The 18130-nt window shown below is 45.0% G+C and overlaps 2 long non-coding RNA genes across 2 annotated transcripts; both read left to right on the top strand.

The window, feature by feature from the left end:
- The first annotated feature begins 4139 nt into the window (after positions 1 to 4139).
- LOC135917903 (uncharacterized) lies at positions 4140 to 8750 on the top strand. The gene is made up of 3 exons (XR_010569452.2): positions 4140 to 4585; positions 5412 to 5523; positions 5735 to 8750. It is a non-coding gene; the product is annotated as an uncharacterized lncRNA (long non-coding RNA).
- A 316-nt stretch (positions 8751 to 9066) lies between these two features.
- Positions 9067 to 10552, top strand: LOC135917436 (uncharacterized). The gene is made up of 2 exons (XR_010569279.2): positions 9067 to 9221; positions 10420 to 10552. It is a non-coding gene; the product is annotated as an uncharacterized lncRNA (long non-coding RNA).
- The last annotated feature ends 7578 nt before the right edge of the window (positions 10553 to 18130 follow it).

Below are 18130 nucleotides of genomic sequence, written 5' to 3'. Positions count from 1 at the left end.
AATTCTAGTGACTGTTGAAAGGGAAATTTCGATTTAGGGCTTGAATGTTGTTAAAAAGATTTTCAAATATTTGGCCATCTGAAAAATATAGAAGCACGAACTTTACGAATTCCTAGCTCTGCATCGAGAAGAGACATCGCGGTTATGTCAACGGCATCCGTTAGATCATTGAAATCGGACAAATTTTATATGTCATTTGATATGTTACGTGAATTTGTTACGTTGGTTACAAGGGTTTTGCAAAAGCTGTATTTCCATATTGCCCAATTTTTTTTTATATTCATGTGTAACATACCAATTTTGTCCGCTTTAGATGCACTATTAGATGCAATTCACAGAATTGTATCACCATTTTTAGTTGTTGAGTTACGGAGTCGTAAACTTGATAGTTTCGTTTTCTGGAAATTTTCGATTTTTGCCGATATTTAATAAAACATTGAGGACTTAAATAACAAATTCGAAACCAACAGTGCCTAGATTTGAAGTTTTTCTTTTAATTGCAACAAACCTCGTCGAATTTAGTGCAGTGGTTGCCGAGAAAAACGAATTCTACTTTTACTTGTATTTAGATAGGAGCACCCGAGCTAAAGCTTCCTCTTAAATAATTTTTTTGTCTTCCTTCCTTCCATCCGTCCTCCGTCTGCCGCTGTTGCTAAACAAGCTGCCCGAGCACGGGCTCATCGCAGCCGCTGAGGACCCTTTGGTTCTTAAAATTTTTACCGCGATATATCGTCAATTCAAAACACCTAAACAGATACGCTTGAAAATAGCAATATAAGGAATATCGTAATCGCTGGTGAACCTTTTTAAACAAACAAGAGCTTAGTCAAAGTTAAGTAAAAATACCCATGCTAAGAATGAATCTATTTTGCTATACAGTTGAGTTTCACAGAATCCTTTAGAATTGAATGAAAACTTGAGCAAAACTTTCAATAATACTTAGAGCCGTCAAGAGGGTTACTCACTGTAACTTGCTGGTAGTGTTGCCAAGTAATGCGGGCTTCGTCGCAATTGTCAGCTTGCGTGACCAAGCAGCTGTATTTCCATATTGCTGAACTTTTTCAGATTTTAGTGTAACATACCAATTTTGTCCGCTTTAGATGTACTATGATATGCACTTCACAGAATCTTGCTATGATTGTTTTCTTGCCGAATTGCAGAGCTGTAAACTTGATAGTTTCGTTTTCTGAAAATTTTCGATGTTTGCCAATCTGCAATAAAGAATTGACAGCCCGCAATCAGACACTCGAAACTCACAGTCACTAGATCTTATGTTTTTTTTTCTTTCAAATGAAACAAACCTCGCCAAATTTGGTGCATTGGAAAAAGAGTTCTTCTTTTACATGTATCTATACAGGATCCCCCGGGCTAAAGCTTCCTCTTAAACTTCTGGCGTCATCCCCGTGTAGCCTCCGGGCGCTATAGTGGAGAATAAAAAAAGAAAGAAAGCCAAGAAACGATGCTATAACCTGATTATAGGAGAAGGATTCTAAAAAACATTACTGCGGGAGATTCGTCAGAATGCACTCTTTGATTATAAGGCCGTTCAATCATCAGTTAGAAAAGTGTTTCAGGTCCTCTTCAAAAATTCCACGTTCTAAAAACCATTCCGCAGTCCTCCACTATGGTGTGTCTCATAATCAGTTCGTGCTTTTGGAAGGTGAAAGCCCAGAATTTTACTTCAATTTATTAGGCATGGCTTGTGCCCTGAAAGAAAGTCGCACTCGAATCAAAACGCGGCGAGCGCGATCGTAGAACATTACCTTGAGGATCGAGTGCGCCCGCTATTTCTACATGGATGCCTCATCGTACTATTCGAGTAATCGGCAGTTCTTAGAACACATGAAAATTAGATTCTGCTGTTTTAAATGCCAAAAAAGCAGGATCTGATTATGAAGCATGACGTAGTGGCGACTCCGGATCAATTCTAACCACCTGGGGTAAGAACCCCAGGTGATGCATTATAGACCCACCTAGGGTTCTGTAATCAAAGTACACGAGCCTCTTTGTAATCCGCGCCCATCGCGGACTGCGGCCTCGGCTGGGTTGGAAACCGCGACCTCGGGCTCTGAATGCAAAGCGCTAGAGAATGTACTCCGCTCGAGCAACGTATTCCCGTGTACACGCTTTTCTTCTCAACAATGAACGAAGCAACCGGTTCAGTTGCTTACAGCTGGGCCAACCTTCCCAACATAGCCACTCTGGAAGCTCACGCGATAATAAATGCCATACAAGAAGCCTCTCTACTCGCTAAGCACCATTCCAATAACAACATTCTTACTCACTTAAGTAAAGCCATTCAGGACATACGACGACTACTGGAAACCCACCTACATGCCGGTCTAGTAGATTCCTGTAACAGTAACCCGAACGTTACCATCACCATCCATTGGTTAACTGGCCATGGTGGAATCGAGCCTGAAGTGAGTTGGTTCATCAATGTGCCCGCATCATAGACCTCCGGGCGCTCTCGATTCCCTGGCCAAATCTAAGAACATTCGAAGACGAGCCACGTACAAAGAGCAATTACCTCAACATTACAATGCTTTCATTTGCGCCGTAAATGTTTTAGACTGTGTCTTTTCTACAGGCTGTATCACCACAACCCATTATTAAAGGATCATCTTATTACTCGCCCTTCATACATTTCATCCCGTTTCGATCACATGTTTAAAGTTGGTGTTCGATATTTTAGAACAAAGATGTGTCATGGTTCTTTTATTCCTAAAACCAGCGCCGACTGGAACGACCTTCCTCCCTCCATCGCTGCCATTTCTGACGTTGGCAATTTCAAAACTGCTGTATTTTCTGCCGTTTTGTAATACCTATTATTGTATAATTATGTACTTTTTTTTTCTCACTTACCACTCCTTTCTGTAATGCCTTCGGGCCAGGAAAGTATCCGAAATAAATAAATAAATAAGAACATCAGGAAAAGCCGCACTATTTTACCCCGACCTCTACCTTCACTCAACACATAACGAACACATGTCCTTCGCTAAGTTCAAACACTCTCCTCACCCCGCTAATGCTCTGCAGCTTCGGGTGACCTAGCACAGCTCAAATAAAAGCAAACACAAAACACATTCTGTACTCGCCTAACACTGCCATTTCCTCTCCTTATTTCCCCCTGAATGCAAAGCGCTAGAGAATGTGCTCCGCTCGAGCCAAGTATTCCCGTGTTCACGCTTTCCTTCTTCCTGGAGTGCTTGGCTTCACTCGGGCTTGGCGGTTCAGTAACAGGCCTCAGCGGAGCAACCACTCGTCCTTACTGGGCCAGAGTGCTGGCCTTAAATGAAGTTTTTTTTTTGTCTTCCTTCTTTTCCATCCTACCTTCCATCCTCCGTCTGCCGCTGTTGCTAAACGAGCTGCACGAGAAGAGGCTCAGCGCGGCCACCAAGAGGAGCCTGTGGTTCGGAATGAAATTTCTTACCGCAATATATCGCGAATTCAAAACATCTAAACCGATGGGCTTGAAATTTGCATGTAGGGAGCATCGTAATAGCCAGTGAACTTTTTTAATCAAGCAATAGCTTAGTTATAATTAGTTAAAAAGATAAATGCTAAAATTGAATATCTTCCCCTTGCCGCTTGAACTTCACAGAACCATCTAGAACTGAATGAAAGGTTGACCAAACTTGCAATAATACTTAGAGCCGTCAAGTGGGTTACTCATTATGGCTTGCAGGTATTGTTTTCACAGGCAGTCGGCTCCATTGTATAAATTAGCTCGCCTGTACAACACAGAGAAAGAAATTCAACAAGAGCGGACACTCTTCAAAAACTGGCAACAGGAAACACGTCACGCCTTGTTTCAACAACAACCGTTAGTTGACGCGAGCATCAGAAAAAAAGAATGTGAAATAAACTTCCACACAACGTTTTATCTTTTTTATTCCTTCCCACTAAAATTGAAAATGTTTTGCGTGTAAATGAACTTGTACTTTGCAACTTTTTGTTGCGTTGCCTAGCAACAAGCTAGCGGCACGCCAGACGCGCGCATACGTCATGCGCCAGACAAGCCGCAGGGGTGGCACACTCTCAAGTTCAACAAATGGCCACAGAGGGCGAAAAAATCGACCGCGCGGCGCTGCTAAAGAAACAGGCATAGTACACCAATGAAAAAGGTTCCCCGTTGAGCGCATTATCTCCCGCTAGAGGCGCCGTAGTAAGCGCAATTTTAACCTTCAAACTTTCTTCAACAGTAAACGAAGCGTTTTTATTGCATGATAAAGACTACAAAAGTATAATTCCTAATTTTACATTGTACTTTTCATTACCAACTTTGTTGTTTTTTTGTCATTTTAAACGCAAAATAGCGTTCAGCATCATCGACCTCCCACGTGACCTCTGGCCTGGATTTAAAATTTTTACCGGTATATTCGCGTGCACGGCAGGTACGGATTCCTTAATTCGTACATTGGTTGGTTAATTTGTGCGAACACCAGTTTATTGCGCTTCGATATCTCGCGTTATTTAACTTGGAGTGTAAGCCTGAAAGCTAGGTTTCAGTCGTGAGCCATGTGGAACACGTCTGCATCGAAATGGGAGCCGGGTCCTGCTGCGACTGGGGACAGCAATACCGGTGAGTCGTTTAACATCACTGCTTCAATCGCTATGTAATTTATTCGTCTCGTTAACTTACAGGCGGAGGTAAGTTAACGAACTAGATGCTGCATTACATAAGGGCAGTCGGGACCCTCCGTTGCTGTTTCCGAAATAAACTTTCAGTTGCGAGGCCATCATTATGCATACATTCACGAAAGAGAAACGATATCGGAACGCGCGTCACATTTTTCATCTCGTTTTAGCCGTAGCCATAAGTGACTGAGTTGCCTTATCAATATATATATATTTTTTCGAGTCCGCCGGCAACTTCTTTCGTTCACAGAACCGAATAACCTTTTGATAAACTGAAGCTTGAATTTAATGTATTAAACAGTTGCACACATGATAATTCACCCATATTTAGTACCTGTTGGTTCCAAATGTTCTTGCTGTTCAGTTTGGCTTACCTCAGGACATCTATTTTTGCAGTAGTGAAGCTGTCCATCACGTTCATGCACAAAAAGAATGCATCAATTCTAATAGCTTCACGTCTTTCATCTATTTGCTTGTGAAATCAGCAGTGTGATCTCTTCTAGTGTATAACCGAGCGCACAAATGTTCTTATTTGTGATCTTAATAATACTTAAGCTGTTGACATGCATTGTAGTTACGCAGACATTGATTTTACGGGGAGTAACCATATTTATTTACTATGCTGCTTAAGCGCCCTTGAACAAACAGTGTACATTTGCATGTGTTATGTCGTCACAAACCATTGCAATGTATATGTCGCACCTTTTCGCATTTTATATTGCAAAATTGTGCTTATTCAATTTCTGATGCAGTCAAAATTTCTGTTCCAGACATGCAGTAATGAGGATGGCACCAGTATAAAGCAACACACTCCATGCACTAAACAGAAGCTGCTGCCTGCTGCAACAAGGTCATTGTGTGGACTTTGGCTGCTACTACAAGGTAAACAACACCTGGTTCAGAAATAAATATGCCTGATATATGCTGTATTGGCTTGCTAGTCTTGAGATACATGTCATTTCTTTGTAGCAGACGATATGAACATTTGTTCATGTTTACAGTTCAGCATAATTAGTTCGAACATAAAAGAAAACACTACATGAGTTTGGATAATCTTTGCTGTATCTCATGTGCCATTGTTCTGCCCCAACAGAGTCTGTGCCAAGTACATCTTGGTCATCACGGGAGCCCCCATCTACACCAACAGGAAGGGGCTGGAGCTGAATTCACAAGACCACGAACAAAGAAGCCATTCCAGAATTATTTGGATGAGATATCAAGTCTACGGACGACTGTTTCAAGAGTGAAAAGAGCCTACGCCATCATTCCACCAGCACGGATATTGGCCGAGTCATCCAGGTACCTCAACAACAAAAAGTATTTGTCTTCAGATGTACCTGCAACCTCTGAACAAGCAGAAACGACGCTGGCTAAGAGTGTTCTGTCAGCTTGCCCTTCCTTAGGGAGCTCCCTGGCCTTGCCAATTCTTGCCAAGTATAATTTTGTTTCAATGAATGCACGCTTCTTCATTCCACACTTTTGTTAGAGATCATTCCTATTCCTCATACAAACATTAAAGGTCAACCGATTCTTTGCTCATACTTAATGCCAGTCACTGTCTAGTAGCATAACATATGTGTAGCAGTTCTTTCTAGTGTATGTTGCCATGTCCAATTCCTCTCCTGAAATAGCTGATGTGGCATTGGCGTGTGTCTTGCATTAACCTTTACACTGTGTGCTATGTAGCATTTAACTTTTGTTAATGTTTTTGGCTTTCAATGCTTGCAAGGTAGAGTGGCTTCTTTCTTGAATGCAAGCTTTCTCATTCCCATATTGAATTCCTAGTCTCATTCAGGATTGCTATTCTTGCTCGACAGCCTGTGTTTTTGTGCAAGCTACATTGAAGAGATTGATTGCAGAATATGGTTTCGGCGCTGTGCGACTTGGTACTTGTCACCGTGTTACGTTTCTCATATGTGGGAGCCTGGTCAGTTGCATTGGGAAACAGTCTCTCGAGGCAAGCACCTGCTCCTACAGTCTGCACATTGATATAGACTGCGAATTTACACGCACCGTGGTTGGTGCTCCCCGTTCCGTCCTTTCCTGCTGCTGCCGTGTGCAAATTTTGCTTGTGGCCTTCCTCAGCCATGATTTGGCATCAACGGAGACTCTCGTACATAATTACATGGTTCTAAGTGTATGAAGTTGATATCCACATTTGTGGAAAGGCCTGCAAAATAGTTATGTCCACAAAACCGACCATGTCCATATATAGAGAATGTGGCGGACCAAGTGTGAGTTACACATTAGTGGCATGCAATAGAACAAAAAGAAACATGCAGGTTGGAAAGGCGGTAACGCTAATATGCCGGGCACTCCATGTCGCTGTTGGCTGTGGCAGCAGATGCTTGCGTCACCCGATTGTTTCGCGATGCAAGTTGCTCACATTCAACGCCGACTGTCGGTGCAAACACGTGGGACACACTGTCCAATCTGCTTGTGCTGCTGGTTGTTGCTTGTTACCAGACTGCAGTGGGCGACGAAGGCAAGCGCTATGCCTACAGTCGGACGGTTGAATGTGCCGCAAGCAGCCCATGTGCGTGTATGCTCACTGTTGTCATGTAGATCGCAGCCAATGCATAGTGCCAATGTATAGATTGAGCGTTATGTTAGAGTATGCTGAAGTGATTTGATTACATAATCTTGTTTCAATGTTGTCCCACTTGGTCATGGTTGCCGTGTTACATTTCTGGGATGTGGCAGCCTGTTTAGTTGTATTGGCCAACAGCCTCTCGAGGTAAGCACCTGCTCCTGCAGTCCACACAGTGACACGAACTCCTTGTTTACATGTACTGTGATTGGTGCTCCCTGTTTGTCCTTTCCTGCTGCAGCCATGGGTAAAGTGTGCTTGTGGCCTTCTTTGTACATGATTTGGCGTGAACAGAGACTATCATACATGATTACATGGTTTGAAGTGTATGAAGTTGATATCCACATAGGTGGAAAGGCCTGCAAAAGTGGCTGCGAATTGGCGATTACCACAAAACAGACCACATCGATATTGAGAGCAGGTGGGGCACCAAGTGTGAGCGACACATTAGTGGCCACTGAAAGAACAAAAAGAAACGTGCATGTAGGAAAGGAGGTAACACTAGGATGCCAGGTAGTTCATGTCGCTGTGTTGGCTATGGCAGCAGGTGCCTGCATCACCCGATTGATTCGCAGTGCAAGTTACGGTGACTGTCATTGCAAACAGGTGGGGCACTGTCCAATCTGCTTGTGCTACTGGTTGTCACTCGTTACTAGACGACCATGTGCGACGTAGGCAAGCACTGTGCCTGAAGTCGGATAGCTGAATGTGCTGTATGCAACTTGTAGTGCGTGAATGCCCACTGTTGTCATGTGGATCTTAGCCAATGTACAGTGTATTGCCTGAACCTTATGCGGTGATTGAATGCAGAGTCTAATTTGATAATGGTCGCCGTGTTATGTTTCTTCGATGTGGCGACCTGGTTAGCTGCATGGGCAACAGTCTCCCGAGGTAACCATCTGCTCCTGCAGTCCACACAGCGACAAAGACTCCCAATTTACATGCACCGTAATTGGTGCTCTCCCCATTCGACATTTCTTGCTGCAGCCGCCGGCCAAGTATGCTTGTGGGCCTTCATCGGCCGTGATGTGGCGTGAACGGAGACAGCACACGTTATTACATGGTCCGAAGTTGATAGCCACATGGGTGGAAAGGCCTGCAAAAGTGGCTGCAAAATGGTGATGCCCACATGGAGAATGTGGCGCACCAACTATGAGTTACACATTAGCGGCCCCCGGAAGAACAAAAAGAAACGTGCAGGTTGGAAAGGCGGGAACGCTAAAATGCCGTTTAGTCCATGTCGCTGTGTTGGTTGCGGCAGCAGATGCCTTGCGTCACCGGATTGCTTCGCAATGCAAGTTACGGCGACTGTCAATGCAAACAGGTGGTGCACTGCCCAATTTGCTTGCGCTGCTGATTGTCGCTCGTTACCAGATCGCCATGTGCGGCGACGAAAGTGAGCAGTTTACGAGCTCGCGTTAATGGTTTCAGCGCATCTCGACATGCAAATTTTATTTCTGATCTTGTATGAGAAGGTGCACTGGTTTTATTCTGCCAATAAAGTCGCACGTCCTGTTCACTCACTTGTGGCTTGTTTGTATGGGCGTCAGTAGAGGCTCTTTAGTCTCCTGGCCATTAAAACGCGGCAGCTGAGGCATGCCGCAAAGCCAGCGAGGCGAACACGGCGCGTACCCAGCGTACGGCACCGGTGTAAAGCGGCCATATTGAATAGTGTACTAAAAAAAAAGCATTTCCGCTTCCTGTTTAAGTAGCGCCATCTGTCGGGTTCCCCACTAAGTTCCATGCGCTGCCGCTTCTTATTTTCGAACCACTGTGGAAGGTACAGTTTCCCTTCTCTAAAGTTGTTCTTTATTCTATGCAAGCCGCATGAGTGAGCGAGGCCGGTCGTACGTGCGAAGCTCGCGTGCTCGGCGACCCGTCTGTGTTGGACATAGCCCATTTTTTGGGGGGCTCCCGGCCTTCTCAATGCTTCTCTTGCGTATCGTCTGCATTTCGACACGGCACCACTGCACTACTGGACTACGGCAAGGTGAGAAATTGTGTTTGACAGTGTGCGGCGTATTTTAACCACATTTAGGCTTAGTTCGAGTGGCGCAGTTAGCGAAAAACAGCTCCGCCGTCCTGACGCAGTTAATTTGAGTTAATGCCTCGTCCTGGGAGATGTTTGCGACGCTTTCTGTGAGCCCCAACATTACTGTAACTTATATCGGTAGTTTTTGGGCACGCTTGCCGCGCCCGGCTTATTGACGCAGTAAGGGAAAACCGGCTCGGCCGTGTGACGCATTTGCGCGTGTACTACATGCGTGTACTACGTCGTAGCGCCTAAGACAAGTTTTCGCGCATTCTGTTGTCCCCAACATTATTGTATCTAGCGTCGTTATATTTGTGGTAGTTTAGAAGCACGGTTGCCGCGCCCGGCTTATTGACGCAGTTAGCGAAAAGCAGCTCGGCTATGTGCCGCAGTTAGTTTCGCGTGTACTGAATCTTACTGGTAGAAGTTCGTGACGCATTCTCTGACCCGAAAAAAGTATTGTAATTTATTTGGTAACTTTTTGGGATATCTTGAGGCTTTCTCGCCGCGCCTGGGGTTGTGAAGCTTTTAGCAAAAAAGCAAGCCAGCCGTAGTGAGTGAGTTTTGCGTGTACTGAATTTTAGTGGGACAAGCTTGTGACGCATTTTATAGCCCTGCAACAACATATACCTTATTTCGGTACTCACGCTTCTCGAAAACGCGACGAGCGATTGCCGAGAGTGATAACACGGGAGTGTTGCATGCGCCGGCAGGATGCGTAAAAGATAACACGGAGGAGCTCAAGAACATGCCATTTATGTGTTCTGAGCGACTGAAAACAGGCTTTGCACCTACGAGTCTGACTTGAGTGCGATTAGAAGGCATTCTTCGAGCGAGTAGCATGGTCTGGCTGAGCCTGTGTTGTAGCCACCTTTGTGTACTTGGCGTACCATCCTGTCGACTGAGGCCAAGTTGTTTTGGAAACGCGCAGTCACCCGTGTATTTGTGCACTTAAATAATGCCCGGGAAAGGAGGGGTGCTTGAAAATCGGATGTTCAGATTTTATGGCATTGTCTTTGCTGCGAAATGTACGTAAAAGTGAATTTATCTGTAATGCCGCTTATTCACCACTTACGCACGTTTTGCCTCTACACGCAATACTCCTGTTAGGTCAATATACCGAAATGATACATGCTTGTAATTTACTTTCTTTCAGCTGATGGCATCCGGTGGAGCATCGTACGGCAACGACTGCTGCTTACCTGGTGCCGCAACTTTGGATGAGTGCAGAAGAAGCCCGGAACGAGCATTTATATAGAGCAAAATAAACATTTCATCATTTCAGAAGACGTCTTTCGTTTTCTTTATGAAATTGCACCTGACAGATTCGGTGCAGTCTTGTAAAGGTCAATCGCAATCATTTCTACTTAATAACGAAACGATTCCACGCCAAGGCCACGCGAGGTTCAGCAGAAGCGAAAAAAAAAAATGAATGCCGTGGCGAGCAGCAGAGCCAGCGCGGCGGGTACCAACTGGTGTTCAAAACGCGCGCGCCCAAAACCGAAACCGGAAGAAGTCAACAACATCCGCTTGGGGTGCTACAGTCAATTCGGCCGCTGGGCTCTATGGGAGTGTCCGCTCTTGTTGAAATTTCTGTCTCTATGTGTGCAATGTGAATACGCCGAAACAGAGAAATTGTTGTTCTCGGCAACAAGTGCGGTAATCTTGATTACGTTGGTTGCAGTTAAAAGAATACGATAAGGCGACTAAAACACCTTTACTTCATCATATTTATGCAAGAAGTTCTGAAAATACCGGTCAAGTATCAAGATCACATCTCCAACACAAGCATAAAAAAACGAGTTCACAATTTTCTAAAAAGCACCTTATAATACGTCTGAAGTGGGGGAAAATTCTTGTATTAGAAGCCACTTTAAATTTGTCACCTATTTGTGAGTTTGAGCAGAGAGAGGGCTATAAGGAATGCTATAAGGAAATCACAAGTCAAAACTAGAACAAGGTGAAAGCCAGAACATTCTCCGACTTTCACCTTGCATCTTTTTGCTCGCCGTCTTGAATTTCCATCTCTCGCCTTCCCTGTGTTTTCCCTAATTTGTGAGTAGCGCTTTCGCAAAAGCATCGTAAACGTAACGATTGCGCGTAACCTGTGAATTCACATTTTCAATTTTGTCTGCTTTTTATGCTCTAACAGATGCAATTCACAGAACTGAGACATCTGGGTTTGTCGTACTTCAATTTTTTTTTAATTGTTTGTGTTTTGAAATGTGTGCGAAAGCTTCCAAGCAATAAATGAAAGTTGAACTTCCTACAGGCAATGGGAGTTACCTTTCTCAAACGCAGAAGAAGAAGAAACTTGATTAAAGAATGGTGCGGAAGCTTTTGTTGAGGTGGCCTGAGGTGGCGGCTCGAAGTCCTTGGACTCGGGCGACATCTTCGGCTTGCCGGATGGCCCAGAGCTGGTCGGCCAACTCTGAACTTTTGAGAGCCGCCTCCCTGCGGCGGCGACGCCGACGGAGAAGGTACCCGGCGGCTCCCGCAGTCTGAGCGGCGTCGAGAAGAAGCGAGCTCGAGGCTTCCCGTACTCAGGCAACGGCCGCGATTGTGGGCGCGTTGCCGAACGGAGGTGGTTTCATTGACGTTGTTGCCGGCACATTCCCAGAGCACGTGTCGCAGCGTTGCTCTTTGTCCGCACGCTTTACATACATTAATGGGACATAAACCCGGGTAGCAGTGATCTAAGACGGCGGGGCTAGGGTAGGTGTGTGTCTGGAGCAAGCGTAAAGTTACGGCCTCGTTCCTGTTTAATTTATCGTGCGGTGGCGGGAATGTGCGTATTTCGAGTCTGTAGTATTGGCTGAGGTCTCTGAACGTAGTTAGGCGATCGCCTCACGCCCGCTGCGATTCTTGTTGCTGCATTTGTGCCGTAGTGTCCCGATCCGGCAGATCCGATCCCGCACTCTCGGGGGCGGAGGTGGCGGCCACATAATTTACGGCGGCTCGGCGTGTGAGGCCTCGAGCCGTGGCGTGGGCCGCCTCGTTGCCCGCGAGCGGGACATCGGTGTGTGCCGGAGTCCAGAGGAGGAAGACCGTAGAATTTCGGAGTTGCCAGGGCGATGTCGAGTCGCCGCCGTCACATATTTGGAGCATACAAATTTTATTTAGATCGCTCTGTCTTCTAAAAGCATTTCCGCGCTTTACATGTTTTTGAAGGAAAATCGAAGTTTTCCCCGAGCAAAAGAGTTTTAAAGCAGCCTTAGTATCTTGACCAATTTTTAGACGTAATTAAAATAAGCAACGCCCGCATACAGTAACATATGAAGCAAGAAAACCGTACGTGACCTCGTTTGTAACAGCACTGATTATACGACGTCCTCTAAAGAGCGAATTATCATCGAGGTCTAACCATGCCGTTCTTTTGACACTTGTTTGCCTGTATTTGGACGGCTTTTTGGTGCTAAGCCTGCGAATGAAAAACAGGTTAGGGAAGAAGCGCTCAGACGCTGACCACTCTGACCACTCTGCTATATAGCTACTAAATATACAGAGAGAAGGCGTTACTCGTCAAAGCATTATACTACGTCTACAGTACTACTATGAAGGTGTTGGTATTAGGAACGTAGTACAATAAGTGTACATACCTACTTATACACTATGTATATATCTACTGCGAACATAGTACCGCTATGAACTTACCCGCCTGTAAGTTTTACTCCATAGGAACATATTGCGATGTCACCAGTGGCGACACCAATAAATCTGCACCGTCATTATTCACATCATCACACAGTGACACTCTGTACACGCGCAATCTGCCACACCAGTTCGCGGATTTTTACTAACGCGATGATAGTTAATCACCCGCAGTAGTCGAGTATTGGGTGTGTCGGTTTCGCATGGCAATTTCGGCAAATTTCATTTGGAATCATACCTTTTCGCAGAAATAAAATAAGTCGCGACGCTTCCCTCTTAGCGCACCCGACTGCCACAAGAACACTGGTTTCTATCTAACTTTATAAAATATATATGAGAAAGATCTCTCAGAATCCACAACTCACGTCCCGCGCAGGTCATATATAGCTTGCGCGGAGGGTCTACCGATGCCACAGCGGCAAAGTACAAACTATATCTCTCCCTAAATTCACCTTCAAGTGAAAATCTTAAAAATGTTCTTACGCATGAATCCGGCGAAAGCGAGCCGTGAAGAGAGCGTGCTCAAACTACTTCCACACTGTTCTGCGTGTATCTTACTTTATAACAGGGATGAATATTTTACGTAATCGCCTAGGAATTAAACTTGAAAAAAAGCATTGAAGGCAATGCACATGGTAATGTGCAAAGGGACGCATAGAACCTGTGCTGGAGTTGACAACTTCCACAGGTTGCCCAATTAGCGGACAGCACGCGCATTGTTTAGCCATACAAACAAAAGAAAATCGCCGGCGGTAATACGGTGGGCGGACGGGCCTTGAAAAAAATAAAATAAAAGAACTTGAAGGCCGTCCGTTATTCCTGCGTGGTTATTTGCCACAACTACAGTAGCCGTAATCTAGCCCTATCATTCTATTATTTTTTGTGAAAACTACAGGCATGAATGACGGCGATGTTAAATTCAGGCAGACACGATCGCACGGCATATCAACTAATATCTCAACTTTCCGACAAAATATCCGTGCGCATTTGATTTTATTGATAGCGTAAATGGGCACGTCCGAGAACATGCCTCTATAGTACAATATTATATACCCCCGGCATTAAGATTATATATATATATACACACACAAATTAGTGCTAGCATAAATAAATGCCCATTGGTGTTCGTCCGGTACGCGCATTTGACACAGTGCCTCTGTACAATGACAAAACGAAAAGGCGGATAATGACATTGTTAATTATACAATCTCACAGCGAACATAAACGGTTAACACTTCATTTTTACTGCAGTATCCCCGTAACCACGATGCACCAGCGCGTCCGCGGAACCGGAGACGCAGACATTGGCTCTGCGACTTCAATTCCCATGATGTCGGCTATAGTAAACTGATGCGCAATGTTAATTTTATGACAGCCGATGTCCATAGTCGTACAGCTGCAGAACCCAGCTATACCGACGGCGCAACCCATTCTCGCATCGCAGCCGACGGCACCAGAAATATAAACGTTTTCTTAGTGCGAAATAATTGCGAGGAGACTGTAAAGTGGCAACAACGACGGTTACGAAACAACGTGGCTTGGCAGCGTCGGTGGCTTGTTCTGAAGTGCTGCCATCTACACATTAAACGGAAATAAGCCCAAATGGGAGCAAACGCCTCCTACCGCAATTCACGAATGAGAGTGCGATGTACCGCATTCGCATGGAGTTCACCCAATCTCTCCCATGAGTCTTCGTGGTGTTCAGATTGTCGTATATAATACTTCATTTCTCGCAGAAGTTTTTGAGATGTTCCCATTGGAGCGAATATTACTTCATTTCAGGTATAGATTTTTAGGTATTCAAACTGGAGAAAATATGCCTTCCGTAGTCGCAACGGTTTTTAGGGGCTTTATATGGAGAGAGAGAGCGTAAACTTTAATTTCAAATCAGCAAGATTTGAGTCCGGCGTCTTTTAGTGGGTCTGGGCACCCGCCGCGGACGCGGTTCCGAGACCTTGTCTCGAAGCGGCTTCCTCGGCTCGCTGGACGGCCCAGAGTTGTGCTGTCAGGTCAGAGCTGAGCAGTGCGGTCATCCAGCGTGACTGGAGGCTGGCGGTGGAAGAGACGGAGGGGTCGGCACTGCCCAACTTGTTTGTTAGGTCCCGACACTCCCATAGCATGTGATTTAGTGTGGCAACCTCGCCACACGATGTGCATCTGTTTGTAGTGTACATGTCTGGATACATGGCGTGCATGAGTCTGGGGTTTCTGTAAGAGTCTGTTTGTAATTGTCTGAAGTGTACTGCTTGCGTCCTGTCTAACCTAGCGTGAGGGAATATGCGTCTTTGTAATTGGTAGTGTGCCGTGATGTCGTGAAAAGTGGTCATACGATCCTCCCATGCCCAGACGTTTCCAGTACCCCCCGGGGGCTCTTCCTCCGATGCTGCTCGGTGAGTCAGGCCTCGAGCAACGCCGTGAGCCGCTTCGTTGGGGGTGCTCATTCCAGTGTGTGCCGGGATCCATAGCAAATGCCTTCGGTTATCAACGTCGGAAAAAAAGATAATAGCATATCTAGAGAAACCCTCTTAGGAAACTGAATAGCAATTGCTCCACTTGTAACACCAGAGGAACCTATTCCAGAAATGAAGTAATATTTATATGGAGCAAATATTCATTTCTGGAATAGGTTCCTCTGGTGTTACAAGTGGAGCAATTGCTATTCAGTTTCCTAAGAGGGTTTCTCTAGATATGCTATTATCTTTTTTTCCTGCAATGAAACGGAGGCGCAGTATTTGTGTCAGTGGCCTGAGCACACTTATTATTTACCGATGAACCTGTACAGGTGTAACGTTCTATACCGGCAAAAGCTTTTACCATAACTTCATTTATTTCCCACTTTTCTCGTTATATTTCTTTATATATTGGATTTACCTATAATACTACACTGCAGATTAGTGCAAAAATGAAATATATTGAGAACATTTATCTACCTGTTTAGATAACTGCGCTTGTTCGGCACGACAACCTTGTTGAATTACATAAATCAAAACGCGAACTCTGCACAAACATAACACCCAGAATACTGCTTCCACATCGCGAGAGCATGTGACATTGATAAGATTCAAGTTTGCACGGCGACTTTTCCTGTCAGCATTAGCGGTTAGAAACCTTTACAGGAGTAGATTCGCTCATTTATTTGTTGAGGGCATTGCAACTTGCGTCATGATTTACTGAAGGAAGTAAAACTGGCGGTTGCTCGGATAGCTATATGAAGTGCATTTTAATATCTATGGGCAATACAACGTCACACGGGAGACAAAGAAAAGACAAAAACACAGCATTAGAGAAAAGTTACGCTTCATAAGAGCATGTTATTGCAAATGATAGATATAATTTAACAATAATGTAAGTTATGTACCATACATCAACCAGGCGAAAAATTCTAAATACCGGATGTCGAATGAACACAGGCGCACGAAAACAACACGATGTAGATGCGCATGTAGAGAAAGTGCATTCTAACTCCATTTCACGGCGCAAGGTTTTCACACTAATACACCCCCTTCTGTAAATGGAGTGAAATTAAGTCATTCTGTTTTGTTTTTTTTTTGCTTTTTTGTGCTGCATTATTTGGTTAATGAGGTAAAATTGTGGGTTTATTGTTTTATTTTATACAATGATGGTGGATCAAATATATCGAGCTATGGAGATTTGCAGGGCATGCAAACAAAATAACTACTATTCAGCCTCATTTATGTGTACCGCAACGCTATCGGTGCTATACGCTTGTAGATGCTGGTGGCTCCCATTTCTCCCCGCAGAATACTTTAAAGGCGTCTTTTCACAAGATAATTCGTCCTCGTTAATCGTAGCCTCTTCACCGTTCTCAAAAATTTAGGGGATGCTTAAGCTTCGCCTGGAGTGGAACTTGATAGCATTCAAATATTCCTGACTGCTTTTCACGCATCCTGGTAACTAGAGCGTATGCAACCGTAATGTTTACCGAGAAAGACTATTCACGAAGGCGGGCTTTGTGGTAGAAACGCGGCCTCTTGCATGGGCTGCCATGCGGTGGAGGCGAGCGCCAGATGGAGGTATTGCAAGCAACCGGATACGCCACTCCGGGCCCCCGAGACACCTGCGCTCCAGCGCGCGCAAATGGCTGACGGCGCGGCAGGTCTGCGCGTTCTAGAAACACTGGAAAAGCGGTTTCTTTGAGTTTTCGCGTAACAGAATTATGTTTTCTCGTATAGTGAAATTACACCCCGAGAGCTGCCATGTCTGTGGACTGTTTGTAATTCGTAGTTTACGAATTTTCCACTTATTTTATTGAGAAATTCAATTAGTTCGATAAATTTCTTGCGTCACATGGAGGGCCTGGGTATGCGTGGTTCGAAAATAATCTTGCCGAAGCGACGTCCGAAGCCGCCACCGAATCCCGCGTTAATATTCACATTCATAGAACATAGCATCACTTCAAAATTATGTAAAGTGTCTCTGTCACATTATCATTGCACATAACCATTGTGCACACTGTATATACTGAACATCATTTTATACATGTTACAATCAGTTTATGTGTAACTGTCCCTTTCCGTGGGCCTATGTGGTTATATGTTAGTGAGTGAGGACTCGGAGACTACTTTGAAAACGTACCGTGCGTACGATGCTTCGTTTTTTGTATATGTTGTCGTCCAGGTGGAATTGTGCCGTGATTGTGACTCAGTGTTTGTATCGCCCCTTGTTGAAATAAACTATTTCTAAACGCACACAAAGAAGGCCACGCCAGAGTCGCATGTTATTCATGCTCCCTGCAAAACCACGGTTTGTTTGCGAGACTAAAAATTACGGCGCTTTCTCACTCACAGCGCTGAGGGACGGTTTTCGCGAGCTCCCCCTCTGCTGCGCTGAATTCCCATAAATTCCGCAAAGAGCAATACGCCATATTCAGAAAACCTAAGATAACTTCATGGTTAGGGGCGTATCCAGGGGGGGGGGGGGGGGAGGGGGGGGGAGGTCCTATGTTTAGCACACCCACCCCCCAAAATTTTTTTTTCGTGATGTCATGCGCCGCCAACCAAAACAACCCCCAGCGCCGGAAATCATTCTGAATGTCCTTTTTACGTTCGAAAAGACATTTCACCAAGAACACTGCAAACTCTGGCTGGATTTCGCGGCAACGCCCATGCACCAGGAGTCACATAACGCAAGGAGCCTCATCCGAGCACAAAGTTGCGAGGGCGTTTTTATGGCGAGCGGGCTCGTCGCGGCATCTC

The sequence above is a fragment of the Dermacentor albipictus genome, chromosome 2 (assembly GCF_038994185.2).
Source record: "Dermacentor albipictus isolate Rhodes 1998 colony chromosome 2, USDA_Dalb.pri_finalv2, whole genome shotgun sequence".
Lineage (NCBI taxonomy): Eukaryota > Metazoa > Arthropoda > Arachnida > Ixodida > Ixodidae > Dermacentor > Dermacentor albipictus.
The sequence above is the reverse complement of the archived record's forward strand: the minus strand, read 5'-3'. Positions and strand labels throughout refer to the sequence as shown.